The sequence below is a fragment of the Falco peregrinus genome, chromosome 1 (assembly GCF_023634155.1).
Source record: "Falco peregrinus isolate bFalPer1 chromosome 1, bFalPer1.pri, whole genome shotgun sequence".
NCBI lineage: Eukaryota > Metazoa > Chordata > Aves > Falconiformes > Falconidae > Falco > Falco peregrinus.
Genome location: NC_073721.1, coordinates 58,425,696 through 58,444,413, shown reverse-complemented (window position 1 = coordinate 58,444,413; position 18,718 = coordinate 58,425,696). Strand labels below are relative to the sequence as shown.

The following is an 18,718-nucleotide window of genomic DNA, read 5'->3' as shown; positions in this document are numbered from 1 at the left end:
TCCATTTAACAGCCTGCAGGTCTACGGGGGAAATCCTTCACCACACACCAGAATGTGTTGTGTTTCCCCCACAGCCCTCCTTCCAGCCTGCCCTCCTGCCTGCCCAGCCACAAAATCCTATTCCGCATCCTGCAAATGCAGTTTCAACACCCCCCCTCAGCCACCTTCTCCTTCATGCCCCTGTCCCAACTTGGGCAGAGAGCTGCCATCCTGCCCGGCCCGGAGCAGCCCCAGCACCACCAGCAGCCCCTGAGCCCCGGTAGTGTTTCCACCCACAAGGATGCTGTGCACACCCGGCTGGATCCTTCGCCTCGCTGACCAATTCAAGACCTTTGCCACCATGCCACTGATCTGTCCTGGGGCTCTGCGGCAGCAGGCACGCTCCCCAGGCCAGCCTCGACCCTCTGCTCTACTTAGTGGGTTTGCTGGTGAACAGCAAAGAGTAATCCTGCTTATGTTTCTGAATATTTTAATGTGATTCAGCTGCCGAGAGGGAGCAGCAGATTGCTGAGCAAGAGAAAATTCTTGTCTCTGGCTCCAGGCAGTCTGAGAGTTGGGAGGTTTTCTTGGCCGGACTCTTAGTTCTGCTCAGCTACACCTATTGACTCCTGAAAAACTACAGGAAGCAACTGAAACAATAATTTGGCCCCAAACTAGTAATTTTTGCTTTGCATTGACATTCTGCATGCAAAACCGGACGAGATTTCTGGACATACAGTTGGTGAGCTCCACTGGTGGTGAGCTCAGCAGTGAAACGGGCTTGAGAGAGATGCAGGAACCCCTTCACCAAGTGCCAGCTCTCAGTCCGTGCAGCATTTGTTGCATGTTTGCCCCCTAGGATGCTCATGCAATTTGTGATGTGGTTATGTTGTTTAGCAGCAGCAGCTATGGAGAAAGTGCTTTGTGTATTTGATGGTTGCCTTGTCTGTGCCATTTACTGTGCCTGGAGCACAAGTCCTATGAGGAGCAGCTGGGGGAGCTGGGGGGGCTCAGCCTGGAGAGGAGGGGGCTCGGGGGGGGGGGGCTGGTCGCTCTCTACAGCTGCCTGACAGGGGCTGTGGGCAGGGGGGGTCGGTCTCTGCTCCCAGGGAACAAGCGACAGGACAGAAGGCAGCAGCTTCAAGTTGCACCAGGGGAGGTTCAGGAAACATTTCTTGGTGGAAAGGGTGGCCAAGCACTGGCACAGGCTGCCCAGGGAGGTGGTTGTGTCCCCCCCGCGGAGGTGTTTGAAAGACGTGCAGATGTGTGCTTGGTTTAGCGGTGGGCTTGGCAGTGCTGCGGTAACTGTTGGACTCTATGACCTCAAAGGTCTTTTCCAACCTCAATGATTCTAAGATCTTGTAATTTCTTCAGATGCATTTCAGTGAAATATGTAATGTGTGGACACCTCAGCATATCCTTGTAGAGGAACTGTAGAGGATTGAAGCTGGGTTAATTATCATTGATAACATACAGCTGTGGGCTGGCTGCAGGGGCGGTGGGTTGGCTGGTGTGGATAAGGTGCAGCTGTGGCTGGTTCTGTTGAGTAGTTAAATAGCTCTGAGGGGTATGGAAGTGGGGCACTGGATGAAGAGAGACTGGGAAGAAGCAGAGGGAGGAGAGAGAACACCCCAGATCTAGGAGAGACAAAGAGGGGCCCTAGGAGAAAAAGGGGACCTGGATGAGGAGAGGCTGCCTGGAAGAGGAGTCTGGAGAAGGAAGAATCCAGATGCAGCAGAAGCAAGAAGCAGGGTGGACTGGCCTCTGGAGGAGAGAGAAACAGCACAAACAGTAAAATCTGACCCATGGTAAAGCCTTGTTGCAGCCTGATAGGTTGCTTGTGCTGCAACATGTCCTTGCTTTGGATGAGGATGCTGCTTTCATAGTGAATACCCTGATGGTCCCCCCTCACCGTGCTGGGAGATGGGTTGTGGGAGTGCACCCGCTGCTCACAGCCTGCACAAAGGCTGCTGGGCCCCAGGCGGAGCTGGCCCGCAGCGAGCGTCCCTCACCAGGTGGGTACAGCACAAGCAGCAGGTTGCTGGCACCTTTCTGGTCCACGAATATGCCCTGGCTGCACTACTCAGTGATGCAGCCATAGCTTTTTGAGCAAGTTTCCTCACTTCAGGTGAGACAGTGAGGGCTGGTGGTCTGCTGCCAGGTGTCTGAGCTGGCCTCTGGGTTATGTGTCTGCCTCAGGAGCTTTACTTCTCCTTTGCACCAGCCTCTGAGGTAGGACATGGGTGGCAGCCGAGAGGGCAGGTGCTTAGGGCAGCAAGTTGCTTCAGGTGGCAAAATGGCCCATCCTGCTGCTTGGCTCTGCCAGGGCAGTGCTGATGAGCTGGGAGACAGCGGAGGGGAGATAGTGTCCCCATGCACAAATGGGATGGCTGATGTCCTGGGCTCCCCTGCACCTGCTGCTGGCCACTCACACACCCTTGGGGAGGGAAAAAACTTGCAAATGTGTGGGAGCCTCTAGAGAGCCCGCAATGGTCTGAAGATGGTTCCCAACCCATCCAGCAAACCTGGTGCCCCCACTGCTTCTCCTCAGAGCTGGGCAGGGCAAGGATGTAGTCTGTCTTTTAGTGTAATTTAGATTTTTAAGATAGTTGGGGCTTTTAAAGCTGCTTTAAATGAGGATATTGCAGTATGAGAACTACTGGCTTCACATATCTGAGAAACCATCAGCACCTCCCACTTTAAAGGAAATAATCCCAGGAGCCAGCCAGTGGCTTTGGTGCTTATAGAAAGGTCAGCCAGGAGCATTGAAATAGAGTGTCTCAAAACTGCAGCTGCTTTTGCACTGGTGCCTACAGATGCACATGAGGTTTTTGCAGCTGGTGCTTTCTGCCAGCTCCCTCCTCATTTTGATCAAGAGCAATCAGCATTTGTGTCCCTGTGGTGCCCTCTCGCAAGGGGATCTATGTGTGTGTAGGGAGCACGGAGGAACCCTGGGCTGTATTGGAGCCACCAGCAGCCGCACACAACGCCCACCCCCTTCCCCATGCCATGCCTTGGGATCACAGAGCAGTTGGGGTCCTCCACAGCATGTTTCAGGAAAGGTTCATCGCCCCTCTCTGCCCCCATTTATTAAAAGGTCTCATATTTATGCTATTGCAATAATGATCTGCGCTCAGGGAGCTGTGCCTGCGTCTTCCTTCCTTGCAGCTTTGGTGGGAGAGAGGTTTAACCCCTCCCTCTCGGAGTTGCCCATCACAGCAGAGAGGGGGTAGTGATGGTTTTCAGCCATTGCAGTAGGGAAGAGTTTGTTAGGCTGCATTCCCTTCAAAAGGGGAAAAGAGAGGAAAAAGACTGGGTTCGGCCAGGCTTAGTGCAGCAGAAGAGCCAAACCTCTGGTAAGCAAAGCGGCTGGGAAAGCAGTGCTGGGATGGTTGCTTGCTGCTCCCTCAGGGAGCAACGAACTTGAGCCAGATCCCAAAGGTACCTTTTGCCCCTCGGGATCTGGCCCACAGCAAGAAAGCCAAGTCCAAGCATCTCACCATGCATGCGCTGCCAGGAGGTTTCTGCCTTAAATAAACACTGTGCCAGGATGGAACTGCAGAGACACACCGCAGCTGGCAGCTTGCCTTTACTGGGTGCAGCGGCAAGTCTCCTCCCTGTAGAAAGGTGGAGGGTGAGGGGCTGAAGTACAGTCCTGTTTCTGCCCTGCCTTCTTCGGGCTGGGGAGGGCAACAGGCTGGGTATCCAGAGGCTATGACTGTCCTTGATCGCTGAGGAGGAAAGCTGGGATGGGAAGATTCCGGTGGAGAAGAGGGCTTGGCCACCCACCTTTCTGTAAAAGAGAAAGCGGGCTCCCAGCCTGAGCAGTGCAGGCTCTTGGCTGTCTCAAGACACAGAGAGGCATCTTCACCAGCACCGGCCACCCAGCAGGAAGACTTGTCACAGCAGCTCCCGGGGAGGCAGCCTGGAGACCTTAGGTCAGCTCTTGGTGGTGAAACAAAAATAACTAAAGGCTAGGGGCAGGCCGCCTGCTTTGCCTGCCATTTTGCCTTGTAGAATTAAGTCAAGAAAATCTGGACAGGCCTTCCTCCTAACCTTACTTCTCCAGTCCCAGTGGCTGATCCCTGGCTGCAGCCTTTGGAAAGAAGAGCCTTTCCTGCCACACAATTACGCTGCTACCTTTGCAGCTCCAGTGGCAGGTATAAAGGAAATAGGAATTTTATAAGGGATTCCTTATAAAAGGAATAATTTAAAGGCTTAAATCATGATGATGTACAGCAGCTCAAAGTGTAACCAAGACAACTGGTCTTTTTAAAAAACTTTACCCAATAAAACCAACATTAGGGAATTTTTAGAAAGCAACCATCATTGGTGAACCCTCTCCATGTATTCAGGTAAGAAAGTCCTTACTTGGGGTGCGAAGTCCACACTAGGAAGCTAGCAAATGCCAGCTTCACAATTATCTCAGCAATCTCTATCTGGCTCCCATGTATGTATATGTAAAAAGCTGATTTCATTTAAAAACTCGCACGGCATTTTCTTGATATGATCCTGATTCATTCAGTGCCCAGAAAGTTGTATTCTTAGTTCTGACACTTTGCAGACTTTGAATGATTGATTAAAGCACTTAAATAATATACTTCAGACATAAGGATGGGGGTTGCTGTTAAAGTAATTATTGTTGTGTAAATGTAATTATTTTTACATTATGACTAATTATAAATGGATATTATTAATGGAAGAACAAAGTTTGTTTATCAGGGTTTGAATCCTGTAGTTATCAGGAATAAACACACCAGGTAATGAGTTTGGCAATAAAATGCCAGCCTTGGGCATAGACCAGATTTAGCGCCGCCCTTCCTCTTTGTATCACACTTCCTTCCTCCCACAAGCTCAGCCCACTCAAAACCTGTATAATTTCTTCCTATAAAAGGATGTGCCTGTTTCTGCTCAGTTTTCTGAAGCATATGCCTTTATTTCCTAAATATGTTCCTCAGTGGGAACTCTCCTCATGCATTCACAGGCCCATTTTGTCACTGTTACTGGGATGGGTGGGACTGGAAGAGCTGAAAATGCTGGGGTGAAAATTTTGAGTGAAGGGGAGGAGGCCCACGGCCATCTGCAAGCCATCTGCAAACAGGAGAACAGAGCAAAGTGGGATAGCGAGTGGGAGCCTCTGGGAGCCATCAGAACCAATGATGCTGGAAGAGCAGGGTGGTCCCCCTGGCCAACACGACCCTGGAAGAACAGGTACTTGCTCTTCCCCCAGTTCCCCCTCTTAAAGGTTTTATTCAGAAAGGAAGGGAGTGGGAGAGTAGGAACATTCTTCTCCCTGCTTATTTAAGCTTCCTGAATCTCTAATGAACTCTAGCTTCCCAATTCTCAGCTTTCAAAAAAAACCAACCACCCAACCCATTTAGCCAACAAACAGAAAATTGTTCACAGATGAAAAAAAAGCAGAGGAATGAGCACTGAAGGATTTTTCTGCAAAACCTTACTACATAATGTGGGCATTGCCACTTCAAATTACACGCATGTTTTCAAAATTAAGATTTCCAAATCTGACTTGAATAGGAATTTCTTCAGCAGAGCAATTGTGAGGTCTGTGTCTTGGGTAAAGGATGGGGTTTGCACTTGGAGACCAAAACAACACTATTTCTTTTTTTTTTTTTCCCCTGTATCGCACTTGGTTTGTTTCTGTGATATTTGCAAACACCATCAGGTTTCCTTCAAAACTGCTCCAGTCAAAATGCCTTTTTCCTAAGAAATGAGTATAAATGACCTACTTCCCCTGCATGTGTTATCTTTCCTTCATCCAGAGCCCCAGCACCTCTGATTGCATTATTTCTTTATCCTTTCCTGGGTTTGCAACATAATTATATTTAATGTCAAATGGCAAATTTCCTTTGCCTGATGTTTCCTCTGCTTGGCCTAGTAACTAAAACACATCTTGCAGCTGGGAAGTGGGCACCAAACTTCTTGTAGTAAGTAGCAGGGGTTCTTAGCTGTCCTTCCATCTGCTCACGAGCTTCCCCAGAGACAGGAGATAAGCTCACCAGCGTTCACTCTGCTAGCTGACACCCAAATGCCTTCAGACTTTGGCTGCCAGATGCAACAGCCCACCAAAAGTTCAGCCCGTGCGCCGGTCAGTATGTTTGTAACCTTTGTATTTGGATGCCTCAAACATGTTTATCTAAATAGTGAGAGAAGATATTCTTGAGCATCTTGGTGATCTCAGAACCAATCCCTGGATTCGGTATCAGTTCAAAAGGAAGTTCACTTTTGTAAAAGTGTAACTCTGTACCTAATTAGACACCTTTTCGTGTCCCCCATGTACTCAGCCACATTGTTGCAAATTCTCAGTAAGGTTATAGTGCCTGGCAAATGCTGCTTGCTGCCCTGACTGGGCACCTTTCGAGGCCAAGACCTCCACCGCAGGAATTTAGGCCCAGGGCTACGTTATGTGCTGTTTACCATCACTTTTTGTTCACGTTTTTAATTAGCTTCCATGACATGCAATCAAGCCAGCCTGCCCGGGGGGGCCGCGCCGGGAGGGGGCCGGACTGTTTGTGCCCCACGTTTAACTGGGCCGGGGCCCCACCCGCCCCCGGAACGCCGCAGCATTCTGCCGGGATTCGCGAACGGCGGCGGGCAGCGGCCCCCTGCGCCGGAAGGGGACCCTGTCGCCGCCGGAGGGCCGCCCCTCACCCCCGGCCGCGAGGGAGAGCGGGGAGGGAAGGCGGGGGGGGCGGGCGCTCCTCACCCCCGGCGTGAGGGAAGGAGGGCGGGCAGGCGGTAGAGCGACACCGCCGGCCGCTGAGGCAGGGCGGGCGGGCCAGCGCCCCTCACCGCCGGACGTGATGGAGGGAGAGCGGGCGGGAGAACGGGCGCCCCTCACCGCCAGCCCATGAGGGAGCGTGGGCGGGCGGCACCGCCGGCCGTGAGGGAGCGCGGGTTGGCGCCCAGCACCGGCGCCGTGCGGCCCACGCGCGAGCGGCGTGTTTCCCTCGCGCGAGGGCGGAGGAGGGGCAGGAAGGGCGTGGCCCGGCGCCGGGGAGCGGAAGTACGTCAGCGGGCGGCCAGGGCCAATCGGCAGCGCGCCGCTGGCGGGCGTCGCGAAGCGGTTTCAGGGCGGCCGCCGTCGGCTGCGCCCCCTCGAGCGCCGCCCGCCTCCCGGGACGGCCTGGCCGGTAGCCGCTGGGCGGGGGTGGGGGGGGGCAGGAGGAAGTGGGGGGCGGCCCACGTGACGGGCCGCGGCAGCCAATGAAGACGGCAGGAGGTTGCGCGTGGCAGGCGAAGGCCGCGAGCGGGGCGCGTGGTCCGGGGCGCCGGCGGCGGGAGGCAGGTAGGAGCCAGCCGGCCCCGGGGCTCTGCCCGCCGCGCCGCCCCGACCCGGACCCCTCGCGCCCCCTACCCCCCGGGCCCCGGGTCGGAAGTTTTATTCGAGGAGGTGGCGGGAGGTGTGCGTGTCACGTGAGCGCGGCGGCCCAGCCGCGCGTGCGCGCTCCCTCCCCTCGGGCCGCAGGGCCGTGCTTGAGGCGAGGGGCCGCGGGGCCGCCTCACCCCCACCGTGCCGCGGGCGGTCACCGGGTGGAGGGGACGGGAGAGAGCGAGCGGCCCGGCATCTTAAGTCTCCGGCCGGGGAAGGGTCGGGTGAGGCCCGGCCCCGGGCAGCTGCCGCCTCCTAGAGCCGCGGCGCTCCCCGGGGCCTGTCCCCAGGTGGAGGCGTGGCTAGAGCCCTGCCCCCCACCCCCGGGCCGGGGCTGGGCGGGAGGGACGCTCCCGGGGAGCCCTGCCCCGGTGCCCGCCGGCTGACTCGGGGGGCGGGCCGGGCTGGCTGCGGGGGCCCGGCGGAGGCGGAGCGGGGCGGCCCGGCGCGCTTGCGCCCCGGCTGGCCGCGGCAGGCGGTGGGCGGGGGTAGCGGCCCCCCGCTCCCGCCCTGCCCCGCTCGGCCCGGAGGCTCGGCTGCCCGCCCGCTGCCGTCCCGGCACTTTCGGGCCCCCCCCCCCCCCCCGGCCTAGGCGGAGCGCCCGGCGCGGCGCGGGAGGAGGCTCGGTTGGCGGGGTTGTCCGCCCGGCCCGCCCTGCGGTGCTGCCGAGGGAAGCCGGGTAGGGTGCGGGCTCGGCGGCCGTTGCACGGCCTGGGTTGCCGTGTCAGCCCGTAAGCAGTGTAAAAGGGCGTTAAATAAATGTGGCGGTGAGCCCGGTCGCTAGGCGTGAAGGTGAGCAGTTATTTCATCAGACTGCTTAGCTGAGTGGTTTCCAGTAACATGGCTTGAGCTTATTGAGATGCCGGAGCTTACGCAGTCACGCTTACTCCGCCGTGGCTGCACTCGTGGTTCGTCTTTAATCGCACTCGATGGAGTGAGCTGAAGCCCTGAAGATTCGAAGCTGCTGCAGACTTCGAAAACAGAAGGTTTTCAGGACAAGCCGATGAACTGGCCTTGCCGCTTCAAGGTGTTTTGCCCAGTGCAGCCGCTGGCTCTGCAGCTGTAGCACCCTTTCAGTGCCCTCGGGGCACCATTCCTTGTGTCTGTACTGAGAACCGGCGTGGACAATTGATTCTGCTTGAAAAACGTTGCTGTGGGCGAATGTTTTTGTGCACGCATGTGTGTTTACGTGGCAGGGGGGAAGCACGGTCCTTAGGGCTTGCAGAGGTGGGCAGCATTTGTTCACTTGCATATTCTATGTGGCAGCAGCTGACTATTAACCTCACCCGCCTTTGCTCTGTGTTGGTGCAGATGCTGTTGTGCATTTGCCCTGGGAGGGAAGCTGGCAACTGGAGGAAACCAGTGTCAGTCCCAGTTGTGAACAAACTTGTTTGGTCACCTACTAGAAAAAAAAAATTGTTGAAATTCTTTCGTTTTATGCTCATGCCACTTCTTCATTTACATTCAAATCAGCTAGTTCACTTCTAAAGTATGTGGTTGTGTATGTTGGCTTTTCAAAACCTAATTTCTTAAGGAATGGGAAGTCCAAGGCATTGTTTTTACAAACACAATGAAACAGATCTCTGCCTGGAGGAGTGAGAAAGAGCTCTCTAAGAATAGGCTGTTGTCCATTTGCCATTTCATGGACAGCAGAGGATCTACTAAAAAATTCAGCCATATTATGCACATAGGAAACAGTGCCATTAGCTGTGACACTAGCAAGGCTTACTTCATTCTTGTTCTTACATAATTAAGGATGTGATGTGTGGTGGTGGTTTATTATGAGAATGGTGAAGGCTTGTCATGAGAAGAAAGAAACCAGAAGAAAGTTTGGTTTAGGTTTTTGGGGTTGTTTGTTTGTTTGTGTGTTTTGGTTTTTTTTTAATCAAGCCCAAAACAGAAAGGCAGTAAGGGATGTAAACAGCCTAAAAGACAGAAGATGAACGTAGGAGCCTGATAAAATGTATCTACAGTGAAAATGTTTGCATTTATTGCTACAGTCGCTATCTTCAGGAAGAGCCAATTTGGAGAATTTCAAGATTGTGAGTTAATTAGTGTTAAGCAAATACTTGTGATGATGGAATTGTGCTGTTTTTCTAACTCTTGCCAGTACAGTGCTTTCTGCTAATACAGCATGGTCTGTCTGACCATGGGGTAAGTCAATAAATCAATAACAAAGACAGATGCAAACCTGGAGCCCATCAGCAACAGTCTGGCACTTAAATTGGTGTTACTGTCTTTTTCAGCATAACTTAAAGGGAGGATAGAGGTTCCCTGGCAGTTCTAACTCAATGAGCTGTTGGTGACTGGTAGCAATTATCTCTGTAAGACAATGACTGAGTGAGCAGTATGGTCCTGAGCTCAGGTGAGGGGTTTTTTACTTGCCTGGCTTGTTTTGCTGAATTTTCTTATTTTTTGCTCTCTTCCCACCCCCTGATGTGGGCAAGATCCCCAGCTGAAGTTTCATGTCTGTGATAAATGTTCCTCATAATGGCCATAAAGGGACTGAAATTCATCAAGATGGTGTTACTCATGTTGATTATGGCTTGTTTCTGCCAGTGTTGCATGGTAAAAAGCATGAAATGTTGCTTTATTCTTTTATTGAAAGTAGTTGAAACGATAGCATATTGGAAAAAAATACAGCAGTCATTGATTTTATGGGTGGTGGGCATATCAACAACTTCTTAATAAAATACGGGAAGCAATGTAAAATGCGTTATTTTAAATGTTGAAATAATAATATTGTATACAGATAAAAAAGGAGCAGTTATTAGTAGTGAGCACTGGCTTTTCTCCCTGCTGTCTCTACCGGTGCTTCATACTTCATATAAATGGATTGTGTCTATGTTTCCATTTTGCGATCTTCAATGTTTGGGAAGATTTCTGTATTTTCCAAAAGTTCTGGTAGCTCTCAGGAGCTGGAGAATACTGTACACTGCAGGATTAATGCTGTTAAACAAAGCACCATCTTCATGGGGGACTGAAAGTTCGGGTTGTGGTGGCAGAGTGTTGGTATTGGAGAGGCAAAGCGGGTATCCCCCTCCAAGTGTTTGCCCTCTGATTCTGCAGGGGTGTAGCTGAGGGTTGATGAAACACTTCCTGAACTGCCACCTATTCAATCCTGCAGTAGTCAGGGCTCTTGAGTGTCAAATGGATTTGTTTTTTTGCATAAAGTAATGAAGTGAATTTGGTTTTAGTATTAAGTAGTGCTCTGGGCTGAAATCTGATGGCACACAAGCTGTGCCATACTTGCTGTGGGAATAGTGTATTTATTCTCTGTGTGGCTGGAGCATGCGTTTTAGCATGTTTGCATCAGCAAGGAAACCTAAACGTGGAAAGGCAGATTTCTTGCATGTGTGCTCTCTTCCCCCCCTCCTCCCTTGCAACAGTCTTATTTCTTGCAAGAAATTTTTTTAATCCCACACTTTTTGGCTAGATTCTGCCACCACTTACACCTTTAATTGTCTTGACACTGGATTATGTTATTATACTTCCTCACTACAGCTAAAGGAAGAATTTAAGCTACTTCTCTATCAGAAATAAAATTATGTTGTTTTTTTTTTTAAAGTAGATTTAGGCTGGGACTTTTTGCCCCAGGACAGGGGTCTGGAGGTGTCACAGATGCTGCAATATATTAGAGACATCTGTGTGGAGCAAACTTCATTCAGCTCTAGGAGGCTAATACTGTTCTGCAGAAGCAGTGGGAGGCCAGTGGGGCCACTTACGGTATAGAAGGTGGGACTAGATACCCTTCTATAGACAGCTTAATCCAGCCTGGAGGTTCAGAATTAGCAGACTTTTTTTGTGGGGTGCTGCTGTGCCAGTCATTCTCATTGGCTGAAGAACATATGGTTTTGTATTTTAACCCTTTTCGTGGGCATAATTCTTCTGACAGTAATGTCACTAGATTTTCAGGTCTCGAAGATGTATATATATATATATATAAATGGCCAAAACTTGGGACTTCGTGTGATTGTCAGGGCTGCTGGGTCGTAGTTAGTGGTAACTTGTAGGCTAGGCTCTGCTGACTGACTGCTGCTGTGGGTGTGTTACATTGGCACAGTTGGTTTTGATAGCTGCTGGTTTTAGCTAGTGAATTTGAGAAATTAAAATCTCTTGTATGCTCCAGTCGTATGCCTTTCAAAGTATACTGTGTGACAGAAATTCCCTGTCATGTATCTACTTGTGTAGTAGAGATCTTTGTATTCAAAAGGGACAGGGGTTTGCTATCAAGAACCATAATTGGCACCTCTAATAGTTGCCACCCTATGGAAAACATAACTTTCTGCTTTACTGCATCTGCAAGTAAAGGCATCTCTCCCACATACAGATCTTCTGCAAACCTGGGCCTTGTGACCCTCCAGCTCCTGGTCTGTTGGCTGGAATTTTTTTTTTTTTTAGACTGGTTAGAAAGAAGAGTGACTGAATAATAGTTCTTTGCTACAGCTCCGACTAGCAGTCTCCACACTGCTGGGTAGTGAAAGTTATGGGCTCTGTGTTAGTTGTAGTGTGTAGGCTTGAACTGGTGCTTTATGCTTCTAAGTGTTACTGAAAGAAGGCATGTGACTTACTGGATACTGAAGTACAGTATGTAAAGACTGTGGTTTGTATTTTTGAGGTGCTGCACAACAGGGAATATGTCTAAAAGAAGCATTTTGGGGAAGAGGGTACTTCTTGGTAGTGGACTTCAGCATTTCAAAGACAACCGTCTCATTACTGGTAGGTGTAAGGTAGCTCCCTCTGATCACGGATGGCAGTATTCATTTGGTGCAGAGTAGTTCATTTCTGTGCCACCAGCTGGCATTTAGCGCAAACAAGGCCTTAAAACTGGTGTCTGTACTGATCTGAATGGGATGTGGTTCTTTATTGCAGTACTCCTGTTCCTTGTCAGCTATAAGCTGCTCAGAACCAGGTTGCTTAAGCTGCTGGGAATCTGTGGTGCTGCTGTGACTTCTACTGGTGAATCTCTTTTCCTGATAAACTAGAGGTTCTACTTTTGCTGCAGGCAAGGATCTCTCCCTGCATTAGTTAAGATCTTGGCAAAATCCCTGGTCAACAGTCTCTGGTGTTGCTTCTGTTATCATCACTGGAACATGTGGCTTGTGGACTGTGAGTGTGGCACTGTCTGCTCTTCTGTGTGGTTGCTCTTAGTTGTACAAATGGCCCTCTTGCTGAAGAAAAAAAGGCTTATTTCTGTACTGTCACTGTTCCTAAACATATTGCTTAATACAAAATTGAGTGTCAAGGTATCCTGTGACCCTAAAACCTGATGACTGCTATACCTAGGATGTGATTGCAGTAGGTATAAAATGACTATCCCTGATCAATCTTGGGCAATGTGACTTAGTTTTTTTAATTGGTGTAATTATTTCTGATGGCATTTGTTAAGGGAAAAAATACTGTCCTGGCTTTGTCAGCTTTCTGTGCCCCCAGGTGTAACCAGTAGTGAGGCTAAAAATGTATTGCCAGTACGCACAAGCACATAGAGCACATGTATATGTGATACATACATGTAGACATGTCTGGCCATACAGATCAGGCAGAGACACATGGATACTCATGGCAACGCAGACAGCAGCAACAGCCTTATCCTGCTGCCCTCCCCATCTGAGCAGGGTGGAGGTCTGCTAGTGAGAAGAGAAAGTGTGTGTGTGTATATGTCTTTTTACATATACACATGTATGTTTGTACAAGGTAGACTCCCTCCAGCAGCTGGGCTTAGACACTTGGTCTGCCCAGCAGCTGGTTCCTGAGAGAGCCCAGTCTCCCCAGTTGCTGATAGCCGTGCTCCAGGTGCTGGTATTTGCTGTCTGTCTCGGCTGGCTGGGACTACCCAAGTTCCCTGATGTCCAGCACCTCTCCAGCCCATGACCTGGTGCTTTAGAGCAACACAGATGTGCCTACACACACACACACAGAGCTGGTGTGGCACTCCCCAGGTCCTTGGTTGAGCTGCACCCCTCCGTCCCATGTTTATAGCTAAACTGGAAGGCTTTCGTGATTCCTTCCCTTTACATCCCGTTTGCTGTATGAAATGTGCAAGCACTTGGCTGTTAGCCTTGGCTTTTTCTCATGTGAAGATGTTTTAGAAACTTCCAAGAGAGAACCATAATGTGAAGCTGTCTTAGAGAATGGCTGAACATGAATGACCCTTAGGAAAAAGAATGCCATCTCTTTGTGATTTTTTTTTTAATGTATCTCTTCTAATTCCTCTGAACCTTTTTTTCCCTCTCCAAATCTGCTGTTGCCAGCATATGGGGTGTTTCTCTTCCACCTTGCCAACCTTACCTAGTATATGTGTGTCGTGGTTTAACCCCAGCTGGCAACTAAGCTCCATACAGCTGCTTGCTTGCTCCTCCCCAGTGGGATGGGGAAGAGAACTGGAAGGTTAAAAGTGAGGAAACTTGTGGGTTGAGATAAAGACAGGTTGATAAAGCAAAAGCTGCTCACACGAGCAAAGCAAACAAGGAATTCATTCACTACTCCCCATCGGCAGGCAGGTGTTCAGCTTTCTCCAGGACAGCAGGGCTCCATCGCGCCTAACGGTGACTTGGAAAGACTAATGCCATCACTCTGAATGTCATCCCTCCTTCCTCCTCCTTCCCCCAGCTTTATATATTGAGTACGATCTCATATGGCATGTAATATTCCTTGGGTTGGTTGGGATCAGCTGTCCCGGCAGTGTCCCCTCCCAGCTCCTTGTGCCCCCCCAGCCTGCTCGCTGTGGGGTGGGGTGACAGGCAATAACTAATACATCTCTCTATTATCAGCGCTGCTTTCAGCACAAACCTAAAAGCCCTGTACTAGCTACTGTGAAGAAAATTAACTCTACCGCAGCCCAATCCACTGCAGTGGGGCTCCAGCTTGCCTTTTGCCTCTGCCCCCCGTACCTTATTTGTAAACTGCTAGAAGTATCAAACCCACAATCTTTCTTTCATAGTTGCAGAATTTTGTATTTAAGCACTTTCTCAGTGCAGCGGATGTGCTCAGTCCTCAGTTTTTTCAGCCTGAGCTCATTCTTTTAGTTAGAAGGGGACAAGTGCTCCATGGTCTTGACTCCTGCAGACCTCCTGATATTGCTGCTTTGCTGCATGTTTTTCATGTGTCTTAAAAATGTTTTCTTCCGTGCTTTGAGATACTTTCCCATAGTGTAAATTTCTGTTGCCAAGGCGCCTTCAGAGGGGTGCTGGCCTTTGCGCCGTTGCTGTTGTGCTGCCCGTTGGCTGCACCCCGACGGTAAAGGCATGGTGGCGTTAAATGGCAGGGCAGCCCTACGGGACCTGCTGGTTGTGGCAGGCCGCGGGCGGTGCAGAATTCTGGTCTGTGGCAGGTGTCAGCCAGCTTGCTCCGACGCCTTTCCTTTCGCCCACTGCGTGAGAATATCCGTCCTTTGGTAATGGGTGCAGGGTTGTAAAGTAAGTATCCTTCGGGGGAAGGAGCAGGAGCGGAGGGCTGCGCGGGGCAGTTTCCCTGCAGCTGCGCTGCCTTTTGGCGTGGGCTCCCTTATCGGTCGCGGTTGTGGTGGTGGGCTCGTTGCCGGAGGTGCCTGGGGTGCGGTGCGGGGTGTGCGGGTGCGCCAGCCCGGGCGCAGCTCCCGAGCCAGGTGCCTGCCCTGGGGGCGGGCCGCGCGATCTGGCCGCTCCGCGCTGCCCGGCGCCTCGGGCCCTGCGGGGGCAAATTCCGCCCCGGGCTTGGGGGGCGGGTTGCCCGTCTCGGCGGCCGCTCTCCGGGGGGCGTGGGGCGCGCTGCCCTCGCGGCTGCCGGTGCCCCGGGGAAGGGGGCGGGGGGGCGCGCCCGGCCCGGCCGGGGAGCGCATCCCGCCGGCGCCGCCCCCCGGCCGTCGTGCGCCAGCGCGGGAGGCGCTGCCGCCGCCGGCGGGCCCTGCGCCAGACCCGTGACCTGAGGCGGGGCCGGGGCCCCTCCGCCGGGCCGGAGGGGCGGCGGGGCGGCCCCGCGCCTCCGCGGGGCCTCGAAGGGCAGCGGCGGCAGCGCGCCCGTTCGAGAAGGTTCGCGGGAGCGGCGGCGCGCGGGGGCGGGCAGGGCCGGGCGCCGGGCCCCGCGCTCGGTGCGGGCACGTGACGGGCAGGCGGGAGGGCGGGGGGGGGGGGAGCCGCCAGTGGGCGGTGCGCGCCTGCGCGCGCTGCGGCGCGGTGACGTCACGGCGGTGCGCACGCACGTTGTCCCCAGCTGGCGGACACACGGTCCGCGTGAGGAGAGGAGGAAGCGGGGCCGCCCCCCGCCTCGCGCCACGGTAACTTCCGCCCCGCGGGGCCGCCCCGCGCCCGGCCCGGCCCCGCGCGCCGCCGCCCGCCCGCCTCCCGAGCTGCGAAAATTGACACCAGGCGCAGCCACGAGGCGATGGGGCCCGGGCCCATGGGCCGCTCCCCGCCGGCGACGCGAGGCGACGCGTCGGGCCTGGGCTCGCCCCGGCCGCGCCGCGCTCCTCTCGCCGGTCGGCGCCGCGCCGGGGCCCGGCGGCGAGCGGCGGCGGCGTGGCCTCCCCCACGTGCGCCGTTCCCGCCGCCAGCCGCGCGCGGAAGGGCGCGGGCGGCTCCCGGCGGCGGCGGCGGCGGCTGCCCGTCCCCGTCCCGAAGCTTCCGGCGGGCGGCAGGGGGGGAGTGGGGGCGGACGACAAGTGCGCCGCTCGGTCGTGACGCCACCTGCCCCAGGCGGGGCGTTCGGCGGGCCGGGCCGGCCCCTCCGGGGGCCCCGGCGGGCGGCACCGCCGCCGCGGTGTTGAACGGCAGCGCCGCGCGTGGCGCGCTCGCTGCCATTGGGCCCGGCGCCGGGCTCCCGTCGGCAACGCGGCGGGCGGCCGTGCCGTGCCGTGCTGTGCCGTGCTGTGCTGTACTGTACCGGGGGCCTGGCGCGTCTGCGGCCCCCGCCGGTGCCTGACGGTTCTCCCCAGCCGGGCGGGAGGTGCCCCGGCCCGCCGAGCCTAACGGCGCCAGTAGCCCGAGCGGAGTGCCTGCCCGCGGGCTTGGGTGCACACGCCGTGCTGTCCTCTGCGGGCTGGCTTGGCTCGGGGTTTGGGTTTTGTTTTTGCGGCTGCTTTTTTTTAACATTTTTTTTTTTTTTTGTATCTGGTTGTCTTCCTGCTTTTAGCACGTGTTAGTGCCATTTCTGAGTGGTTTTGGCTGCTGCTGTCTTGTTTAGTGTTGCTTCTCAAATACAAGGTCTGTGTATGGGTAGAGAAGTGAGATACCTGAAACCAATTAGAACTTCAGCTTCCACAGATACACACGTTTTCCTGGCAATGCTGCATTAGAAACTCCATGCTATAGTAAAACAGGCTGGCGTGTATGACCAAGCGTAATAAAATGTGTGAAATTGTTCCTGCAATAGACAATGTTAACACTGAAATAACGTGGCTTTTGGCTACAGTAATTGCACATAATCACATTGTAACCATATGCATCCTAGACTGACTTGATTCTGTGAGCGGTGGTTATGGCAGAAATATCTGCAGCAGTGCAGTATAAGAACTTAAAACACTGGAAAATAGAAGCTATGACTTGGTAGCTCTTTACATAGAATTTTTGCTGAATGCATGCTGGTCGAGCTTTTTTGAATTTATTTCTGGCGTATGTAAGTTCTTCCTCAAGTAAATTTAAAGGCACAGGCTTTCTGCCTATCCTAAACCAGATTTGAAATCACTTTGATAGTGTATTTCCTTCATGACCTAATACAATTTTGATGTATATTGCACAGTATTAATGTGAAGTCACTCTGACTGTGTTCAGTATAGATATGAACATGCTGTATATGTATGTAGGGAGGGTAATTTGGTGGAAAATCACATACAGCTTAGGATAGCATCTCTTTCTCCCCACTCTGTGTATCTTGGAGTTTTAATCAGATGTTTGTATTTCTATTGTGTGTTCATAGACGAACATTCAAAAAGGTTTTTTTGATGGATAGCTTTTGGCATTGCTGGGGCTTAAGATATGCTTGACTGAAAAAGCAGGGCAACGTTCTTAAAACAGAAAATATGAAGCTGATTTTGCACAGCTAATTCATCTTGCATTCCAGGTGCTGTTCGGTAGTCCTGGGTGATTGTGGGTGTGTTTGTGGGGAAGTGCTTCCTCTTCAAAGTAGAACTGAAAACCAGATCTTGTAACTTCACAGGTTTCAAAACTTATGCAGAACAACTTTGTGCAGAACAGTTTTGGGTTTTTCTTTCTCCAGTCTTAACTTATACATGAAGTTTTAAAGTGCAAAGTTTAGAGGGTAGATCTCTCATATTTCCTAGGTGTCAAGAACAGTTATCATGGAGTATAAATTGCTTGTCTTCTGAGCTTTGAGGTCATTTCCCACATGTGTGTGGCAGCTGGTTTGTACAGAGGAGCATTTTCTCCTACAGTGCCCCAGTTCTAACACAATAAAGTCTTACTGAATACCAAGTTAACTTAAAACTTTGACTTTTGAATTCATTCTCTGGAAAGGAATACAATTGATTTCAGGTAGCTAACTCCTTGTGATGGTGGTTCACTCTTGTCTCTTGGTTCTCACCAATTAGATGTTTGATACAAGACTCAGTCATTTATTGTGTATTCTGTATATAAGAAGAATCAAAATACAAACATCTGAATGTGGGAATGGCAATCATGAGTTAACAGAGCATTTGCTTTTAAATTTTCACATTGAGAAATGTACAAGCTGTTTATAATGAAGTTGTTTATGATCTTTTGTTAGAGTGTTGACATAACACTTCACCCTGTGAGGTAGTCACAAAAGGCGAATTGTGTATATGCAGATAAAGGTAACTTTTTTAGTTCCCTAAACAGTGATTAGGCTGATCGTAAGAGTACAAGTGTTTTCTTACTAGACTTAAATTATTCCTATAATTTAGAAGATAGATGTAACTAAGGTTGCCTGGTGCTTCACATTCATCAATCTGGTCTTAGCTACATGGTCTTTTGTGGGGTTAGTTTGTCTGTTTTCCCCCAAAGCTTTTAAGTCTGAACTATTTTCTTCCCTTCTTCCTTTGTCTCTGCCCTGGACAGATGTTTAAAAGTTCTTGGGGTTGGGGTGGGGGAAGGACCAAAGAAATACCAACCATGCAGACTTAGGCTTCTTTCAATAAAAGATAAAAGAAATGTGGGAAAAATGTTTTTAACTTCCCCACCCCACTCCTTTCTTTCCCCCTTTTCGTTTTTGAGAAGTTTTGGACCTCTGGGAATGCTTGCTTTCTGGCAAGAGCAAATTACTTCTGCCTTTGTGCCACAGATGTACCATTTGCTCTTTGGGAAATTTCTGCATGTTTTGCCAAATGCTGTTTGTGAAGCAAATGATCTGGAGGCAATATCAGAACAAAGAGCACTTTGAAATATCAAGCAAAGCAGGGAG

General features: G+C 51.8%; 1 protein-coding gene across 1 annotated transcript in view; it reads left to right on the top strand.

Annotated features, from left to right (window-relative positions):
* The first annotated feature begins 15,356 nt into the window (after positions 1–15,356).
* MGA (MAX dimerization protein MGA) overlaps positions 15,357–18,718 on the top strand; it is a 55,563-nt gene continuing 52,201 nt past the window's right edge. The window contains 1 exon segment of the mRNA XM_055813686.1: positions 15,357–15,375. The gene's annotated coding sequence lies outside the window, so the exon portion shown is untranslated.